Raw genomic sequence first — 19,072 nt, 5'->3', positions numbered from 1 at the left:
AGTCTGTGCTGACGGGTGTAGTCCACTTAGTGGTGCAGTTATAGACAGTGCAGAAAACATCAGTGTATTATGTCATGTGTTTGTTGGGAAGACTGTTTAACGCAGACAAAACACAACCAACACATTGATTTGTGTACCTCTTAAGGCACTACATATAAAATATCTGTACCCAATCTGAGCACTTTCCCCTGTTGGTGATGCCACCTGCCATCTGTCAGCAGTTATAGCACGTTGACGTCGAACATAGGCCGTGGTGACATTAATGTGGCTGCACTGTGTATCATTCCATTCCAGTATGAGGATTTCAGAACATTAATATGGACCAAACACTTACAGTGAGTTGAATGGTATTGTGAATGTGAAGATGTATGTGAGTGGGACACAGACCAAATTTCTCTGAGTTATATTTACATATCTGTTTGAGAGTTTTAGCCGTTTTACTCACTTTTCCCTCAGACAGTATTGCCAGTTACTGTAAATGACACTGCTATTCTGCCCACTAAGTACACAAACACACTCACACGCAGCACTAGGTTGATTCGTTTAGAGCTACATCATGAAACTTATTCTTTTCCTCAAATCCGCAATATTCATGTCAGGATTAAAATTGCACCCACTGCCGACAGAAATAGCTTAGGCATAGGCACAATACATCCCTCGTACAGTAAGCTTACAACGAAAGGAAGCTGAATATACCGCTTACAGTAAAATGAACGCTTTAAGGCTCATTGCAGAAAGAACTGGGCTAATCAACAGAGGTAACAGAAGAAGAACGACGTTTAGCCGGAGAGAGAGATCATTATTTCTGAGTTGCCTTATTCCTTTCTTCTGTGTTGATAAATTTATTATTAATGTCAGACGATAAAACCTTCATCGTTTCTTTTGTTGCAGCGTTGTTGTGTTCTGTTGCGGAGGCCTGGTGTTTGATTCCTGGGGATGGGAGCGGATTTCTCTGTAATGTAGGTCTGGATTACTCAGTCTGTTGAGAACAATGGAGTAACCGGGCAGGAAATTAACACACAAAGCACCGAAAGGGCAACAAATCCAAAGGTTTCATTTAACTGAAAGCCTCTCTGTATTTATTGTTATTTAGTTGCCATAACTTGTAGTAATAAGACCTTATCGAAAAACTCAAACAACACCGAAGAGAGATGAAAACAAATGGATTGTAGGTGAGCAAAGAAGTTAATTATTTGATTCAGAGAGACAAGAAAATACGAATTCCTAATATAAGGCAGGTGGATCATATGGGGAAACGTGCAGAAGCAACATGAATGTACATTAATGAAGACGAAAATACATACCCAAGTATAGAGAAGCAGTGGATGTGAAATAGCTCATTGTCTTGGTGATGATGATGGTTGTGATGGTGGTGGTGGTGGTGACAGTGGATTGCAGCGAACAAGTATGCAAACGAAACCATAACTGCTACCGTCAGAATGCGTGCGTTCAGAATTTATTAATTTGTGCGTTGCGACAAATAAACTTAGTTTAAGAGAAAATATGAAAAATGTTAACTTATGACTGTGATGTTAATGGCATTACGATTCCTTGAGGCTGAAGGTAAAAGTGATGTAGCGTTTAATAAGCAAAGTTTGCTGTCCGCAACATGCAGTACGCAATATGATGGCGCGTAGGCATACGGAAACATACTGGGGAAGCGGCATATGACAGCGCTTCCTTGCGTCGCGGAATAATGCATGAACTGAGAGGAAAGGAAGATAAATCGTGACACATATGGGACAGCTCTCTCGTACAAGAAATAACGCGAAGGAATTTAATTTCGGCGGAGTTACTGTAGCAGCTGCAAGCAAAACAAAGGAAATGACGGTCGAGGTGAAGGTACTTGGCTATGGAAACAGCAGCGTAGCCTTTATGACAGCACGTTTATTCAGCTTTCCTCTTTACGTATATGTAACACTGAAATTGCAACTCTGCCTACGATATAAGTACCGATTATTCAGAAAATTAAGGGCAGTAGGTACTGAATGAAAAAGAAACAGGGCTAGTCAGCTTAGAGGAAAAAACTTATAAGGTGACAGTTAATGTGAAGTGTTACGTTTGCTGTCATTCGTATTAATATACCTGTACTGGAATCATATTTGAAACGATCTTAAAAATAGTTGAGAAAACGAATTTAAGAGTGCTGTTTTGCCTTCGAAGGTCGTAATTTGACTGTTTAAAAGTGAGTTCTCAGGGTTTCCACGTAGTACACACGAACACCTCAATGTTCGTTGAGTTTAAAAGAGAATTTTGGTTGATTCCGTAAAAAATTTTAAAGAAGAAGAGTTAATCTTTTTTCATCCAAAGAACTGATACTCCTCGCAATTGTACTGGCTAATGAATATTTTCTGTGCCAGTCCACGCAATTGTGTTTCAATCGTATAAAAGGAAGCATTATTGATAATAAACAAATAGCGATAAAAGTACATACTACCGAGCGAGGTTGCGCAGTGGTTATCACACTAGACTCGCATTGGGAGGACGACGGTCCAATCCCGCGCCCGGCCAACCTGATTTGGGTTTTATTTCCATAAATCGCTTCAGGCAAATGCCGGGATGGTTCCTTCGGAACGGCACGGCCGACTTCCTTCCCCGTCCTTCCCTAATCCGGCGAGACCGATGACATCGCAGTTTAGTCTCCTCCCCAAACCCAACCCAATGACACAGAATGTTGCAATTTATCTGTGAAGTGGAATAATAAGTCTTTAAAGAAGGTAAAATAGCTTATGAACAGGTGATGAGTGCATAAGCTCAGGTAATAATACATAATATAAAATCAAATTATGAAATTCAACATTTACTTATGAACTGCTCAAACATTTTTTTTGCATCACTTGAAAATCTTCACATCTTATGGGTCTTAGATTCAACGGGAACAGGAAATGAAAGAATAACTATTTTCAAACTAAAAGAAATACTTTTATGTGTAATAAGAACCAAACAGTATCCAAAATAAAAGTAGTCTATTCAGGAGTGCCTATCTTTGCTCATCTATGAAATCAAAATCTGCTGATAGATCCCATTCATCATTGAGTAAGGTTCCTTCTTGGTTTCGAAAACGGATTACCTCTGAGAGCAAGTCCACACATGCCACGAATTTAAAGGCATGTCCTCATATAAAATTATGCATGGACCCATTAATTAAGCTACTACCGTGATATGACTGCCAAGAGTTCGCACAAAAGTACCTAGACAGTGAACGCTTACTTATTTTTGCGAGCGTTTGTAACGAAAACAGCAAAAGGAAACTGAATTTACGCGAACCGGAATAACCGTAACAAAATTTCATCCTGCGTCATAAATGTGTAAAGCAAGGTGGCTTATAGGCGCCTGTAGTGCTGTGGGCATGTGAGTGAAGTCCGTTATAATTTCCCACAAATACAAGATGTCAAATAACAACATTTTATCTAGAATGAAGGACTGGCACGCTGACAGCTACGTCATTTCCAACACCTACCTTTTCGTTGAAAGATCTTGCACAGAAAGGCGAAATATGAGAGGCAATCAATAAGGAATGCAACACATTTTTTTCTGAAAGCAGGTTGATTTTATTCAGGATTCCCAACTCTTTTGGCTGTTGTAATCTGGTTTCGCAGGATAGAGCGGATCATGTTGTGGAAAGGGACCAAGATCAGTTACTGTTAGTTACACAAGAACACACAACTTTATTCCTCGAAATCCAATGCACAGTTTTCTCTTTAAAACAACAAAGATCAATTCACGGCTGAGGGCCCAAGTAACTTCTCAATAATAAAGTTTAAATAATTCCTTTTAAAACGCAAGGATTTAGAGAAACGGATGTAGGCCGTACTTAAGTAAAATTAAAATATCTTCTCGGCTAAAGGCCCAAATAATACTTCAAATCAGCACCGGAAATTCCTTAAGAGGCCAGCATTTACAAATCTCGACTAAAAGCCATATTAAGGAAAATTTAAATTAATTCCTCTGCTGAAAGCCCAATAATTTTTCAAGATAATAAAATGCAACCTTTAAAGACAAGTATTTACATAGTACAATAGAAAACCATCTTAAGAAAACTTGAAATATCTTGACGGCTGAAGGCCCAACAATTATTCAAAATAATTAAAGACAAACCTTAACATAAGGATTTACACAGTACGGCTGAAGGCCATTTTAAGATTTCAAGATAATTAAAGACAACCTTACAGACAAGAATTTCCACATTACGGCTGAAAGCCATAGATTTTAAAACAAACGGGGCTGAAGGCCAAAATACAGATCAAACAAGATTTTAAATAAAACACGGCTGAAGATCTAATACTTGACATAAGGTTCGGCTGAAGGGCGTATACTGAACATAGAACAGACAAAATTAATGTGCGGCTAAAGGCCTGACACAGTACTTGTGACAAAAGAAAGTCACAATCACAAAGAACAGAACAGTGGTGCTCAGAAGTGTTCCAAGGGTCGGCCTGGGGAGGAAACTCTAACAACAGTTTAGGTGAGACAGGCAGCCAAGCGTAACACTAAATAATCGGATGGCAGCACGACCTAGGGATGGCTGCAGAACCAACTGCACTGTTGCAACCGACCGACTGGCTACTCCAGTACACAGACAGCATTCATCTGCTCAGCGGAAATCACAGAAGCTACATACAGTTCCACATAAACACTTGCACCAATAACTCCGGCAATCCTAAAACCAATCATCTTGGGACAACAAGGTGAAATGACAAGTCACACACACAGAGTTTCCATGAGCGGTCGGCGACCAAATACACGTCGTCCGATCAGATGACCGACCGACCAACCAAGGTCGTCCCCATTCAAGTTATGAGTGTTGGCAACGGTCGGGCGAGTCTTGGCTGTCCGGAGCTTGCTGCCGCTCCAACCCGACTCAACTCGATGCCCATTCGGAACTCGGATACACTGCGACCCGGACACACTGGCTCGGACCCACTCATGCAGAGGTAACTCCTGCCCATCGGCGACGACATCTCTGAACGAGGAATGAACCGACCCACGTCCGGCAAGATGACCAACTGACGAGACCCGGAAACGGTCAAAAGACCAAATAACACGTTGCCCAATGAGACGACCAACCGAACGACCAACCGGCGGTCGTTCCCGCTCCAATCTCCTTCCGTCGGACAGCTCATGAGTGTGGCTAGCGGTCGGCAAGTACTCTCTCTCCGCGCCTCACTAGCACTCCGTCCCCGACTGAACTCCAGACACACGACGACCCAGATATACCATGAGCAAAAACATCAAGAACAACAACGCTTCAGACTGTCTGAAGACAGTCGCCATGACGTTACAGCCAGTGGGTGCGGGTTTGCACTTTTTATTCGCAGGAGAAGTGGTGTGGCACCTCTCTATAGATGGCCGTTTTGTTTCCAGTGCAACATAAACTGTTTGACAAAAACTGTCAACCTCAGCCTCGTGATGAGCAATCAACTCTGTACAGATGGTCTTTGGCTGCACGTTATGGTCTTCTGTTAGGCGGCGAGGTACCCAGCAAAAAAGGTTCAAATGGCTCTGAGCACTATGGGACTTAACATCTGTGGTCATTAGTCCCCTAGAACTTAGAACTACTAACGTCTGTTAGAGACGCCATATTGAGTGCTACGTATAACGCCTCCAACCTCTCGAAACTTAATGAAAGTATGGGGGCTGACTCGGGATTATTCCACAATGTCCCACAGCAAATTTTTTTCAACCGAAATTCATGGAGAAAAGAATGTGTTGCGTTACTTATTGAACGTTCCTCTTATAATATCCACAGCTATTGGATTTAATTTTGATATTAAGTGCTGTGAGAAATCCTTAAGATTCTATCTGTTGTTGAAGTGAAGTAGTACGTTTCATATTGAGTGATCGTATGCTCATTGCGCAGCGTGATTCGGCATAACTTCGTTTACATGGGAAAGTAGCAGACAAGAAGATACTGAATTGAATACCGTTTTATAAATCCATGCAATCCTCTCCAAAGCTGGGCAAATGACAATAGCATGTGCTTTTAAATCTTGTGGCACACAGGTTTCCAAAATGGGAAATAATCAAACAGAGCAAAATGTATATGCATTGCAAGGTATCGACAAAGACCAATTGATGAGGAGGATGATGAGAGGAAATGTTCTACCGTTTTGATGAATGAGAAACAAATTATGTAACAAATATCGCAACCTTCTCTCCTCACCAAAGCACAAAGTACATATCCCTACATGGTAGACATGATTCTAGCTTATCAAACTGCCAATGAAACTCTATCTTCAATTTCGCGGTGTGAACCAATTAATTAAATAGACCTTTGGAGAAAAGAGAACCACTTGTATGAATATCAAGAGCTCAGATGGAAACCCAGTTCTAAGCAAAGAAGGGAAAGCAGAAAGGTGGAAGGAGTATATAGAGGGTCTATACAAGGGCGATGCACTAGAGGACAATTTTATGGAAATGGAAGAGGATGTAGCTGAAGATGAAATGGGAGATATGATACTGCGTGAAGAGTTTGACAGAGCACTAAAAGACCTGAGTCGAAACAAGGCCCCGGGAGTAGACAACATTCCATTAGAACTACTGACGGCCTTGGGAGAGCCAGTCCTGACAAAACTACCATCAGGTGAGCAAGATGCGTGAGACAGGCGAAATACCCTCAGACTTCAAGAAAAAGATAATAATTCCAGTCCCAAAGAAAGCAGATGTTGACAGATGTGAAAATTACCGAACTATCAGTTTAATAAGTCACAGCTGCAAAATACTAACGCGAATTCTTTACAGACGAATCGAAAAAGTAGTAGAAGATCAGTTTGGATTCCGTAGAAATATTGGAACACGTGAGGCAAAACAGACCCTACGACATCTTAGAAGCTAGATTAAGGAAAGGCAAACCTACGTTCCTAGCATTTGTAGACTTAGAGAAAGCTTGTGTTGACTGGAATAATCTCTTTCAAATTCTGAAGGTGGCAGGGGTAAAATATAGAGAGCGAAAGGCGATTTACAATTTGTATAGAAACCAAATGGCAGTTATAAGAGTTGAGGGGCATGAAAGGGAAGCAGTGGTTGGGAAGGGAGTGAGACAGGGTTGTAGCCTCTTCCCGATGCTATTCAATCTGTATATTGAGCAAGCAGTGAAGGAAACAAAAGTAAAATTCGGGGTAGGTATTAAAATCCATGGAGAAGAAATAAAAACGTTGAGGTTCACCGATGACATTGTAATTCTGTCAGAGATAACAAAGGATTTGGAAGAGCAGTTGAACGGAATGGATAGTGTCTTGAAAGGAGGGTATAAGATGAACATCAACAAAAACAAAACGAGGATAATGGAATGTAGTCGAATTAAGTCAGGTGATGCTGAGGGTATTAGATTAGGAAATGAGACACTTAAAGTAGTAAAGAAGTTTTGCTATTTGGGGAGCAAAATAACTGATAATAATCGAAGTAGAGAGGATATAAAATGTAGATTGGCAATGGGAAGGAAAGCGTTTCTGAAGAAGAGAAATTAGTTAACATCGAGTATAGATTTAAGTGTCAGGAAGTCGTTTCTGAAAGTATTTGTATGGAGTGTAGCCTTGTATGGAAGTGAAACATGGACGATAAATAGTTTAGACAAGAAGAGAATAGAAGCTTTCGAAATGTGGTGTTACAGAAGAATGCTGAAGATTAGATGGGTAGATCACATAACTAATGAGGAGGTGTTGAATAGGATTGGGGAGAAGAGAAGTTTGTGGCACAACTTGACTAGAAGAAGGGATCGGTTGGTAGGACATATTCTGAGGCATCAAGGGATCACCAATTTAGTATTGGAGGGCAGCGTGGAGGGTAAAAATCGTAGAGGGAGACCAAGAGATGAATACACCAAGCAGATTCAGAAGGATGTAGGTTGTAGTAGGTACTGGGAGATGGAGAAGCTTGCACAGGATAGAGTAGCATGGAGAGCTGCATCAAACCAGTCTCAATGCCTGAAGACCACAACAACAACAACCACCACCAATTAATTATTTACACATGACCCGCAAGATGTCAGTGAAAGAATAGCTTTCTTATACAACGTATGTGTTTACACTGCAGATCATCAAAGTTCATCTTACCACAGTGCAGAGGCTGCAAACAGGTACCCGATTCATCAGGCTGCGAAACCAGACATAATCCAAGCATATCAGAAGACAATGTGCTTCTTCAGACTCGCAACCCAGAATGGCGCGAGGCGGGCTATGAATGCAAAGACCACTTCAAGAACACCATACAGACACAAAGATGAACTATACTGTTCGCAATACATAAAAAGGTGCAGTACTGTACCTTAGCATAATCCGCTACTGTAACATCCATCTTTCAAGTATTTTATTGAACAGTGTGCACTGTAACCAGATTAGCTGCTGAAATGGTAGACTCTGGGAGTGATAATGTGCCGCGCATAAAGAAAATAATCCTTCCAAAATATTTATTTACCACAGAGGTCAAATTTAACGTCAACGTGGGTGAGGAATACTTATTCGCTACACAGTATAATCAGTCTCACGGGAACGGCCCAAACAAGTTCACAAAAACTGAAATTACAGTTTCTACCAGGGCATGTTGCAAAGTAATGAGTCCGAAGTTTTCATGCCAGAACCCTTAAAACTTTTTAAATAAAACAAACATTAACATTCTATACCTTTATTATTCGTGTGCACATCTTCGCAGCTTTCTGTTGCTGGAAGGCTTCCAACTGTGTAACGCAGATGTGTCGTGTTTGAGAAACAGTGTGCTGCAAACGGGGTTCGAATTCGAAGAGTTCGTCCACACACGGAGCAACCTCCGTTTCAGCAAGACAGTGCCGGACCACACACGAGCGCTGCGACATCTGCAACAATTCGACGCCTTGGGTTCACCGTCATGGAGTATACTCCTCACAGTCACGGCCTGGTCCCACCCCATTTTCATCTGGATCCAAGACTAAAAGGACACCTTAAAGGCTGCCACCATCCTTCACAGATGATGAGTGTACTCAGAACTCTTGTACACAGAGCACATGTCATTGCCGACGAGAGCAGACAGGGGGACGAGCTTCTACACCTTAGAAGAGTTTTTGAAGCCAACGGGTACTCACAACAGCAGATACATACGGCGCTGCAAATGAAATGTTTCAAATCGATGGCTTTTCTGCCATACGTAAGAAGCCTATCGTCAGAAATAGGACGGATCCTCAGTAAGCATGAAGTGAAAGTGACTTTTCGCCCTCCACCAAAGACAACAGCTCTCCTGAGTTCCATTAAAGATGATTTGGTGCTTCGGAAGCCTGGGGTTTACAAGATATCCTGTGAGTGCGGCCGTTCATACATCGGACAGACGACACGTACAGTCTAGGAGAGATGCACAGAGCACCGCAGGTACATACGTCTTTTATAACCTAATAAACCTGCGGTGGTCGAGAACTGTATTGACACTCTATGGTGTACGATAACATCGAAATTGGCCTCATCCTTCTGGGACTCAGTAGTGAAGGAGGCAATTGAAATTCGCTTGGAGACGAATTTAATTAATAGAGATAGTAGCTTCAGCTTGGACAAAACTTGGAATCCGGCAATTTCTATAGTAAAATCACAAAGACGCCGCGACGGTGCAGCTTGCAGTGATACATCGATATCACCGTGTGGATCGACTGCGCAGCCATAGATCTATTTCCATGCATATGCCATACGTCTTTGCCGCCGATTGACGTCTCCGGCTTTAAAAGGACGGAGCAAGTGCTGGAGCGTCAGTCACCTCGGCTCACTCTGAAGATGGTTGGACGGTATTCAGCCGAAGTATTAGAAGAAGAAGTCAAATTTATGCGGCTGCACGCCCGAAATTTTATGGATCACCTTAAACGACTTCACACTGATAGTGATGAAGCGGTGCAAGAAGAGATGAAGTTGTGGCTCCGTCAACGAAGTAAAACATTCTACAGTGACGGTATCAACAAACTGGTCTCTCGTTGAAAGAGATGTGTTCGTCGTCAGGGTGCTTATGTTGCTATAAAAACATTTGTTTTGTTTAAAAAGCTGGAAGAGTTTTCGTGTAAAAACTTCAAAGCATTAGGTTTCAAGCACCGCCTCCTACAATAGTACAGAGAAATCCTCCTCTCATTAAAACTAAAACAACTCTTTGAACTCTATGATATTAGAAAATCGCCCAGAAATACCTACTGGGTCTGATAACAGTTTTGTCTACTTGGAAATCGATATTACAAAGACCACAACGTGCGTACACTTTAATCATTATAAAAAAGTTTCAAGATAACAGAATATGCAACTTCTATACAGGTTTCAAAATAAGAAATTAAGAATTACAAAAAATCAACAAAAATAAATAATCGCTCGCAAGAGCAATCAAGGAAATAAAGGGACTGGAATCCATGGATTAACCAACGCAAAGTAACCAGATTGAACTCGGCCCACGTTCTGAACTGAGCAGTTGGCGTTCGTGGAGTTTGTAACGTCTGATCCGTTCTCCGCCACCGCGTACCATCCAGGTGTGAGGTCTGAAGATCAATAATTCACCGAAACAAGGAACCGCACAACTTGCTATCGAGGCTGTTTATGTTCATTTTCAATACTAAGAAAAACCTTAGTTCTCCATGAGAAATCTTTTCAAAAATTACTAGAACAAGGTAAAATGGAAGCCATTTTACAATCGAATAAACGTTTAACTCGGGCGCGTCCTTATTACTGGCTTGTTGATCTATGTTTAGGGCTTTGAACAAACCAACAGCCAGGAGTACAAGCCGTATCACCTTAGGGCAAGAACATCAAGCAAAATTCAGTAGCAAAAGCACAGAGTTTCACGAAATGTAGCAGACACGTTACCGCACACAGGAAATGCTGCTCTTCACACTCTTGTGTCAGTGCTATGAGAATTAAGGGTGGCATATGTGACAACGGCTACACAGCAAGGCAACTGGTCACTACTGCACGAGCAGAAGAAAGCGGCTACTATCAAGTAAGCGTGGCCATGCTCCTCGAAGAAGAGAAAAAAGAAATCCAACGTTCACCCATGGCGAGTGGACCTCCACGGCCAGCAAGCTCAGGCCGCGATCCAGAGAGACTCCTCCCGGACAGCGAATGCCTAGAAGACAGACCTCTACTGTGAGCTGTGCGCACCCTTATAATCCCACTCGGGCGCGGCAGAGGTGCCACCTGCCAAGACGTCATAGAAGCCGCATCAAGGTAACAAAACCCAAAAACGTTCTGCAACCGTAGGTACCAATATGAACTTGTACACGACTCAGTTGCCCGTTGGCAGGCTGCTGAAGCCTGCGACACACCCTGTAAGTCCTAACGGGTCCCAAGGATACTGAATCGGGTTTCTATCCTCAGACAGAGCAGGCCACTATACAACAATGGCAGTTTGCTCTAAATGTAGAAAAATGTTAGTCAGTGCGTGGTGTAACGATGCAAAGCGACATGAAATGCATGACCAAGTAAGGACAGTCATAGGAAGCCGTTTGGTCGACTTTGGCTTGTTGAGAGAAAGTTAGGAGAATATAGTTCACCCGTAAAAGAAGCCACCAATACAGCACTAGTGCAACCATTGTTAAGCACTGCTCGAGTGTTTCGGATCCCCAACAGGTCGGATTGAAGCATTTCAGAGGCGGACTACTGGAATTCGTACCAGTAGGTTCGATCAATATGTGTGTATCGCAGAGGTGCTTCGTGAAATCAAATGGGAATCATTGGAGGGAACTGGACGTTCTTACCGCGAAATGCTATTGACAAAATTTGGAGGAGTGGCATTTGCTGCTGACTGCAGAACGACTCTACTCACGCCATCGCACATTTCGCCTAACGAGCACGAAGGCAAGTTGAGTTAGAGCTCGTACGGATGTATTTACACAGTCGTTTCCCCATCGCACCATTTGCAACTGAAACAGGGCAGGAAATGACTAGAAGTAGTGTAAGGCACTCTCTGCCATTCACGCTATGGTGGTCCACGGAGTATTTATGTAGTTCTGGATTAAGATGCAGGATCCTGCATCCTAGATGAAGGTGCTCACGAGATAGTCGTGATGCGCTCTTGCGCTATCGTCTTGAAATATGAGCCCATCGCCGAAATAATTTTTTGCACGGGTGGACAATAGTTTTTAGGATCCTATTCTGATACGGCACAGTCTTCAAATTACCTTCGGCAGTGATGTGATACGTTCTACATCTGTGCATAATTCTAGCCCAAAACACGACTGATGATCCTGCCTACTAAACCGATGAGTACCTGGAATATTTATCGGTATTTGGGCGCCTGCACATTAATATACTATGATAATCAGACACCAGTTAGGTCCCACACTCGTCGGTAAAAATCCCACATTAATGATCTATATTCCACTGCAGGTGGTCCCTTGATCTTCATGCCGCATGGTGATGTTCAGTTTCTACTGTTCATAATGGGTGCCTAAGACGAAACTTTTCGTACTATTTGGATCGGAACAGCATTGATAGTTGCCTCGAGAACGACAAGCGCAGTCATGCTACATGCTCATCAGAGAAACTACAGACCACTTTACGCAGGTGGCGTTCTTTACGGGATTGCTCCCCAGTTTATTGAGTCTCATGATAGCGGCCAACCATTCGAATGACGTCTATTTGCGTACCCAGATTTGGTGAATAGCTTTCAGTGTTGAAAACTTCCTTTGCCGTAAGGGTAAAATGTCAGCATGGGCTAACGTTTAATACACTCTTTGACGCATGCGCACGAAGTGGAAGATGTGTAGTAGTCGCATCGTCGCGATCATGATGATATAGAAAGAGGTTTTCTATTACAAAAGAAAATTTTTCAACTCAGGTGGGTGGTGCAATTTCTTTCAGCAGTAGTTTAGGGAACATGTATCCAGCGGAAGGATTATTCAGTACACTACAGGGTATACAAAAGGCAAAATGTAATTCAGTTTCCTGATTTTTTTGTGTGCACATTTTGAAATCTGCACTGTAATTCTGTAGTAAATTTTTATCGTAAAGATAAGAGTTTTGATGTCTTTACAAAAATTGCTAAGATCATATTTTGGGAATGAAGTAATGCGGGCTCACTGAACATCAGTAGCATATCTACTAGAATGCACCTTGTAGCCACGGACGAAATAAGACGAGAGAAATGAGAGCAGCGGTCGTCCAATGGACAAAATGGTGATAGTATGCTTCGAATAATAAATAAATACTCTGACATCACCAACTACAGTGAGGTGGGGAAGGAATCTGAGTGGCATCGATATTACTGGTGTTGTGCACATCAATGTTATTGATGTTGTACATAGTCCAGAAGTCGAGTCCAGCGATTCTATGGCATACTCGTCATTTAGGGCGGCCGTTAGCCCTGTACAGAAAGTCAGTACACCGGGTGGAGAGTGGACTGGAAAAATTTAAGAAGCATAAAAAAATTCTATCTTTCAATTTAGCCGTCACACTCCCACCTACAAATGCTTACGTCTCCGTTCCGATACGTAACATACTCTATTTATACTATCTACGCTGCTGCAATTATACTGCATATTAAGTTTTTAATTGTGATATCTGGTTCATTATTACTCCCTTGTCTTTAACTGTACCAGTCACGAATCTTGCCGCTCTTCTTTGGACCTTCTCAATCTCTTGAATCAGACCCAACTGGTAAGGGTCCCATACAGACGAACAATACTCTAAGACTGGACGAGCTAACGTATTGTAAGCAATTGCCTTTGTTGAGGCACTGCATGGCTTCAGGATTCTACCAATAAACCGCAATCTAGAGTTGGCCTTACCCGTTACTTGTGTAATCTGATCGTTCCATTTGAGGTCATTTCGAACAGTCACACCCAGGTACTTCACGGATGTTACCGCTTCCAAAGACAGGGCATTTATTTTGCCTCGTACATTAATGGGGATTTTCGCTTTGCTATACGCAGTAGGTTACATTTACTAATATTGAGAGGTAAGTGCCAGGCATTACACCAGGCAATTATTTTCTGCAAATCCTTATTGATCTGTTCACAACTTTCGTGTGATACTTCCCTGTAGGCTACAGCATTATCGTCAAACAGTCCAATGCCGCTGTCAATACCATCAATCAGATCGTTTATGTAAATCGTAAAAAGCAGCGGATCTATTACGCTACCCTGGGGCACACCTGATGTTACGCTTGTTTCTGTTGAAGTCTCCCCATTCAGGACGACATACTGCTCCCTGTCTGTTAGAAAACTTTAAATCCAACGGCATATGTCATCGGATAGACCGTAAGCGCGCACTTTTTGGAGCAAGCGTCATTGCGGAACTGAGTCGAACGCCTTTCGAAAGTCAAGGAATATGGTACTAACCTGGGAGCCGGTATCTAGAGCCTGTTGTATATCATGCACAAAGAGGGCCAGCTGTGTCTCGCATGACCCCTGTTTCCTAAAACCGTGCAGGTTTCTGCAGATGAGCTTCCCACAGTCTATAAAGACATTATGTGTGAACGCAAAATATGTTCCATGATTCTACAATAAATCGATGTTCCAATGATCTCTGATAGATGATGGATACGAATGGTGCTATATCTGTAGCACAGTCAACTTAAAATCTTACGAAGTTACCGCCCGGACCAGGTGCCTTCCTGGCGTCTAAGGACCTTAACTGTTTTATAATCCGAGACACATTAAACACTACGGCAGCCATCCTTGCGTTTGTTCGATAATTCAAAGGGGGAATGGTGCTGCAGTCCTCTACCGTAAACGAGTTTTTCAGAGCTAGGTTTAGAATTTCGGCCTTCTGTTTATCATCATCCGTTACATTACCCGTACTGTCAGCAAGAGAAGTTACTGAATTATTTCTAGCGTTCATAGATTTTACGTACAACCAAAATTTGTTGGGGTTATTTTTAGAATCTGTATATAAAATATTGCTTTCAAATTCGTTAAAAGAATCTCTCATTGACATTTTGACACCTGCTTTATTTCCGCATAATTTCTGTTTGTTAGCGGGGCAGTGACTACGTCTAAAACGACGGTGTAAAATTCTTCCTCTCCCTCCCCTATATTTTTGCTAGGCACATATTTCTCTAGCACGTGGTGGATAATACCTTTAAATTCCGACCAAAGACGCTCAGTATCTTTGTGTCGTGGTGAATGGTTCAAATGGCTCTGAGCACTATGGGACTCAACTGCTGAGGTCATTAGTCCCATAGAACTTAGAACTACTTAAACCTAACTAACCTAAGGACATCACAAACATCCATGCCCGAGGCAGGATTCGAACCTGCGACCGTAGCGGTCTTGCGGTTCCAGACTGCAGCGCCTTTAACCGCACGGCCACTTCGGCCGGCCGTGGTGAATGCTTGGAGCTGACTATGAATATACTCATTAATGACACTTTTATTTGCTTTCCCAAACAAGAAACCTCTAAGGTGTCTCTTCCGTTTTTTTGCAACTTCCACTGACATAGAAGCCACAACGACATTATGGTCGCTAATACCTTCTTCCAGATTAACTTCCTCAAAAAGGTCAGGTCTGTTTGTCGCCAAGATATCTAGTATGTTCCCATTTCGACTTGATATTCTAACCAATTGCTCAAGGTTGTATCTTGGGAGCGCTCGTAGATTAACTTCACACGAGTCTTTGCTTCTGCCCCCTGCGATAAACGTATAATTTTCCGAGTCAATGGACGCCAGATTAAAGTCTCCACCTTTAACTAATGGATAATTTGGATATTTATTTCCTATGTACTCCAGACTTTCCCTGAAACGTTCTGCGACGTTTGTTGCGGATGCTGGTGGTCAATAAAAAACATCCTAATGCAGTGGTCACTCCTCGTCTGATTGACAGCTTGATCCAGACTGTTTCACAGTCCGACCCAGTATCGATCTCAACTGCGTTTAAACAGCTTCTAACTGCAATGAACACACCACCTCCCATAGCATCAGTCGTATCCTTCCTAAACACTGTCCAATCCGAGTTCAAAATTTCGCTGCTATTTATGCCTGGTTTCAACCAGCTTTCGGTACCTAATACAATATTGGCGTTGCTATTGTTTGTTTCGAGTGACTCGGGGATCTTGCTACAGACACTTCGACAATTTTCTAACATGAGATTAACCATATTTAAATCCTTTGGAATGACCTGTTTAGGCGAACTAACAATTTTTAGAGTTAGCACACCCACATCAGTGAGTAACAAAGTAGACCAATTTATGTCCTTTTCTGTGTTTACAGTTTGATTAAATTCAACTCGACTTCGAGCAATATCTTTCGTTGTACATAGAAATTATATTGTAGTATTGGTACGGTATACTGTAGGTTATTTTTATAAGAAGTTTATGACTACGATTATAAATCCTCCTTCCTATAAATGTAATGTAAAGAAAAAGAAAATATAGTTTTAAAATAAAAAAAAATTGTTATCTATACCGTATCTTGTCTGTACACCTGAGGTGGTACTTTAAGGATTTGTTTCTCGGTGTATTTACAGGGTGTTTCAAAAATGACCCGTGTAGTTGAAACGGCAATAAAAACTAAACGAGCAGCGATAGAAATACACCGTTTGTTGCAATATGCTTGGGACAACAGTACATTTTCAGGCAGACAAACTTTCGAAATTACAGTAGTTACAATTTTCAACAACAGATGGCGCTGCGGTCTGGGAAACTCTATAGTACGATATTTTCCACATATCCACCATGCGTAGCAATAATATGGCGTAGTCTCTGAATGAAATTACCCGAAACCTTTGACAACATGTCTGGCGGAATGGCTTCACATGCAGATGAGATGTACTGCTTCAGCTGTTCAATTGTTTCTGGATTCTGGCGGTACACCTGGTCTTTCAAGTGTCCCCACAGAAAGAAGTCACAGGGGTTCATGTCTGGCGAATAGCGAGGCCAATCCACGCCGCCTCCTGTATGTTTCGGATAGCCCAAAGCAATCACACGATGATCGAAATATTCATTCAGGAAATTAAAGACGTCGGCCGTGCGATGTGGCCGGGCACCATCTTGCATAAACCACGAGGTGTTCGCAGTGTCGTCTAAGGCAGTTTGTACCGCCACAAATTCACGAAGAATGTCCAGATAGCGTGATGCAGTAATCTTTTCGGATCTGAAAAATGGGCCAATGATTCCTTTGGAAGAAATGGCGGCCCAGACCAGTACTTTTTGAGGATGCAGGGACGATGGGACTGCAACATGGGGCTTTTCGGTTCCCCATATGCGCCAGTTCTGTTTATTGACGAAGCCGTCCAGGTAAAAATAAGCTTCATCAGTAAACCAAATGCTGCCCACATGCATATCGCCGTCATCAATCCTGTGCACTATATCGTTAGCGAATGTCTCTCGTGCAGCAATGGTAGCGGCGCTGAGGGGTTGCCGCGTTTGAATTTTGTATGGATAGAGGTGTAAACTCTGGCGCATGAGACGATACGTGGACGTTGGCGTCATTTGGACCGCAGCTGCAACACGGCGAACGGAAACCCGAGGCCGCTGTTGGATCACCTGCTGCACTAGCTGCGTGTTTCCCTCTGTGGTTGCCGTACGCGGTCGCCCTACTTTTCCGGCACGTTCATCCGTCACGTTCCCAGTCCGTTGAAATTTTTCAAACAGATCCTTTATTGTATCGTTTTTCGGTCCTTTGGTTACATTAAACCTCCGTTGAAAACTTCGTCTTGTTGCAACAACACTGTGTTCTAGGCGGTGGAATTCCAACACCAGAAAAATCCTCTGTTCTAAGGAATAAACCATGTTGTCTACAGCACACTTGCACGTTGTGAACAGCACACGCTTACAGCAGAAAGACGACGTACAGAATGGCGCACCCACAGACTGCGTTGTCTTCTATATCTTTCACATCACTTGCAGCGCCATCTGTTGTTGAAAACTGTAACTACTGTAATTTCGAAAGTTTGTCCGCCTGAAAATGTACTGTTGTCCCAAGCATATTGCAACAAACGGTGTATTTCTATCGCTGCTCGTTTAGTTTTTATTGCCGTTTTAAATATACCGGTCATTTTTGAAACACCCTGTAAGTTCGATATACAATACATTTTGCTTCATTAAGACGTACTGAATGACAATTCTGTAATGCAGTACTTCCTTTTATGGTTAACAAAGAATTGTGAAGTGAAATTTTTTAAGAAGTTGATTCTTAACTTAAAAACTTAAAAGTAAATTTATACTCTGATTTGAATTGTTCTGTGTACAATTAGCAGAAAAGTACTAGTATCGGAGCAAAACAAAGGGAGCATGTTCCTATTGATTTATAAGACGGTCTCAGAAAAGTGAGGTACCAGTTACCTGATTCCACCTTTCTCAGAACCTTTAAAAATTGTCCCAAAAATTTTGACAAGCGAACATAATTGCGCTTTTCTTAACATGGAACACACCTCAGACTCCCACAAGCTCCCATAACTGTAAGTCACTCACGCCCACTAGTTCACTGATATATGTCACTCATCCACTCCCAGCTGACCTTTCTCACTCACTAGTTCAGCCCAACGCATTGTCAACATCTCTTTGCATCTCTCTGTCATCGTTTCCTGTGTCACAGCCGCAATCGTCTTCATTCCGTCCCACTTCTACAGCCTTCTCTCATTGTCACTGTCTTCCTCTTGCTCCCTCTTACTGCTGATATCTCATTCCTTGCTTCTCACTGCCACACTGTGTCTCTCTTTCGTGTTGTCATTTTCATATACTCTGTGTCTCATCATCACTCTCTCTCATTCATTTCCACTTTGTCTTTCACTTTACTCCCGTCCCCCCCCCCCTCCCCTCCCCACTCAAACCTCAGGGCAGTGTATGCTTCACCCATTTTCCAGTACTGCACTTTCGCTATGTTCCAGTGCCACTGTGTCCTCTTTTTGTCTCACACTGCAGTTGTCCTCTCTTTCTATACCATAACCAATGTCCATCATAAGATATTTCTTACTTTCTGTTTCTTTGCAACTGCCTTCTTCTCCCTCAGCATAAAAAAGCGTGAATGTTTGCTTGCCAACATTTTTGGAAAAATATTTAAAGATGCTGAAGAAGGTAGAATGAAGCAGCTAGTACCCCACTTTTCAATCAGTCTTTCAAATAAACAGGAACAAATTTGCATTTTTTGTACTTCGACAGGAGCATTTTTCGACTGGCTCCCTCCTTTTCCCTGCTGCAGCAGGGCATGTAAC

This window comes from Schistocerca nitens, chromosome 2 (assembly GCF_023898315.1).
Source record: "Schistocerca nitens isolate TAMUIC-IGC-003100 chromosome 2, iqSchNite1.1, whole genome shotgun sequence".
In the NCBI taxonomy this organism is placed as follows: Eukaryota; Metazoa; Arthropoda; class Insecta; order Orthoptera; family Acrididae; genus Schistocerca; species Schistocerca nitens.
Note: the sequence above shows the minus strand (reverse complement) of the source record.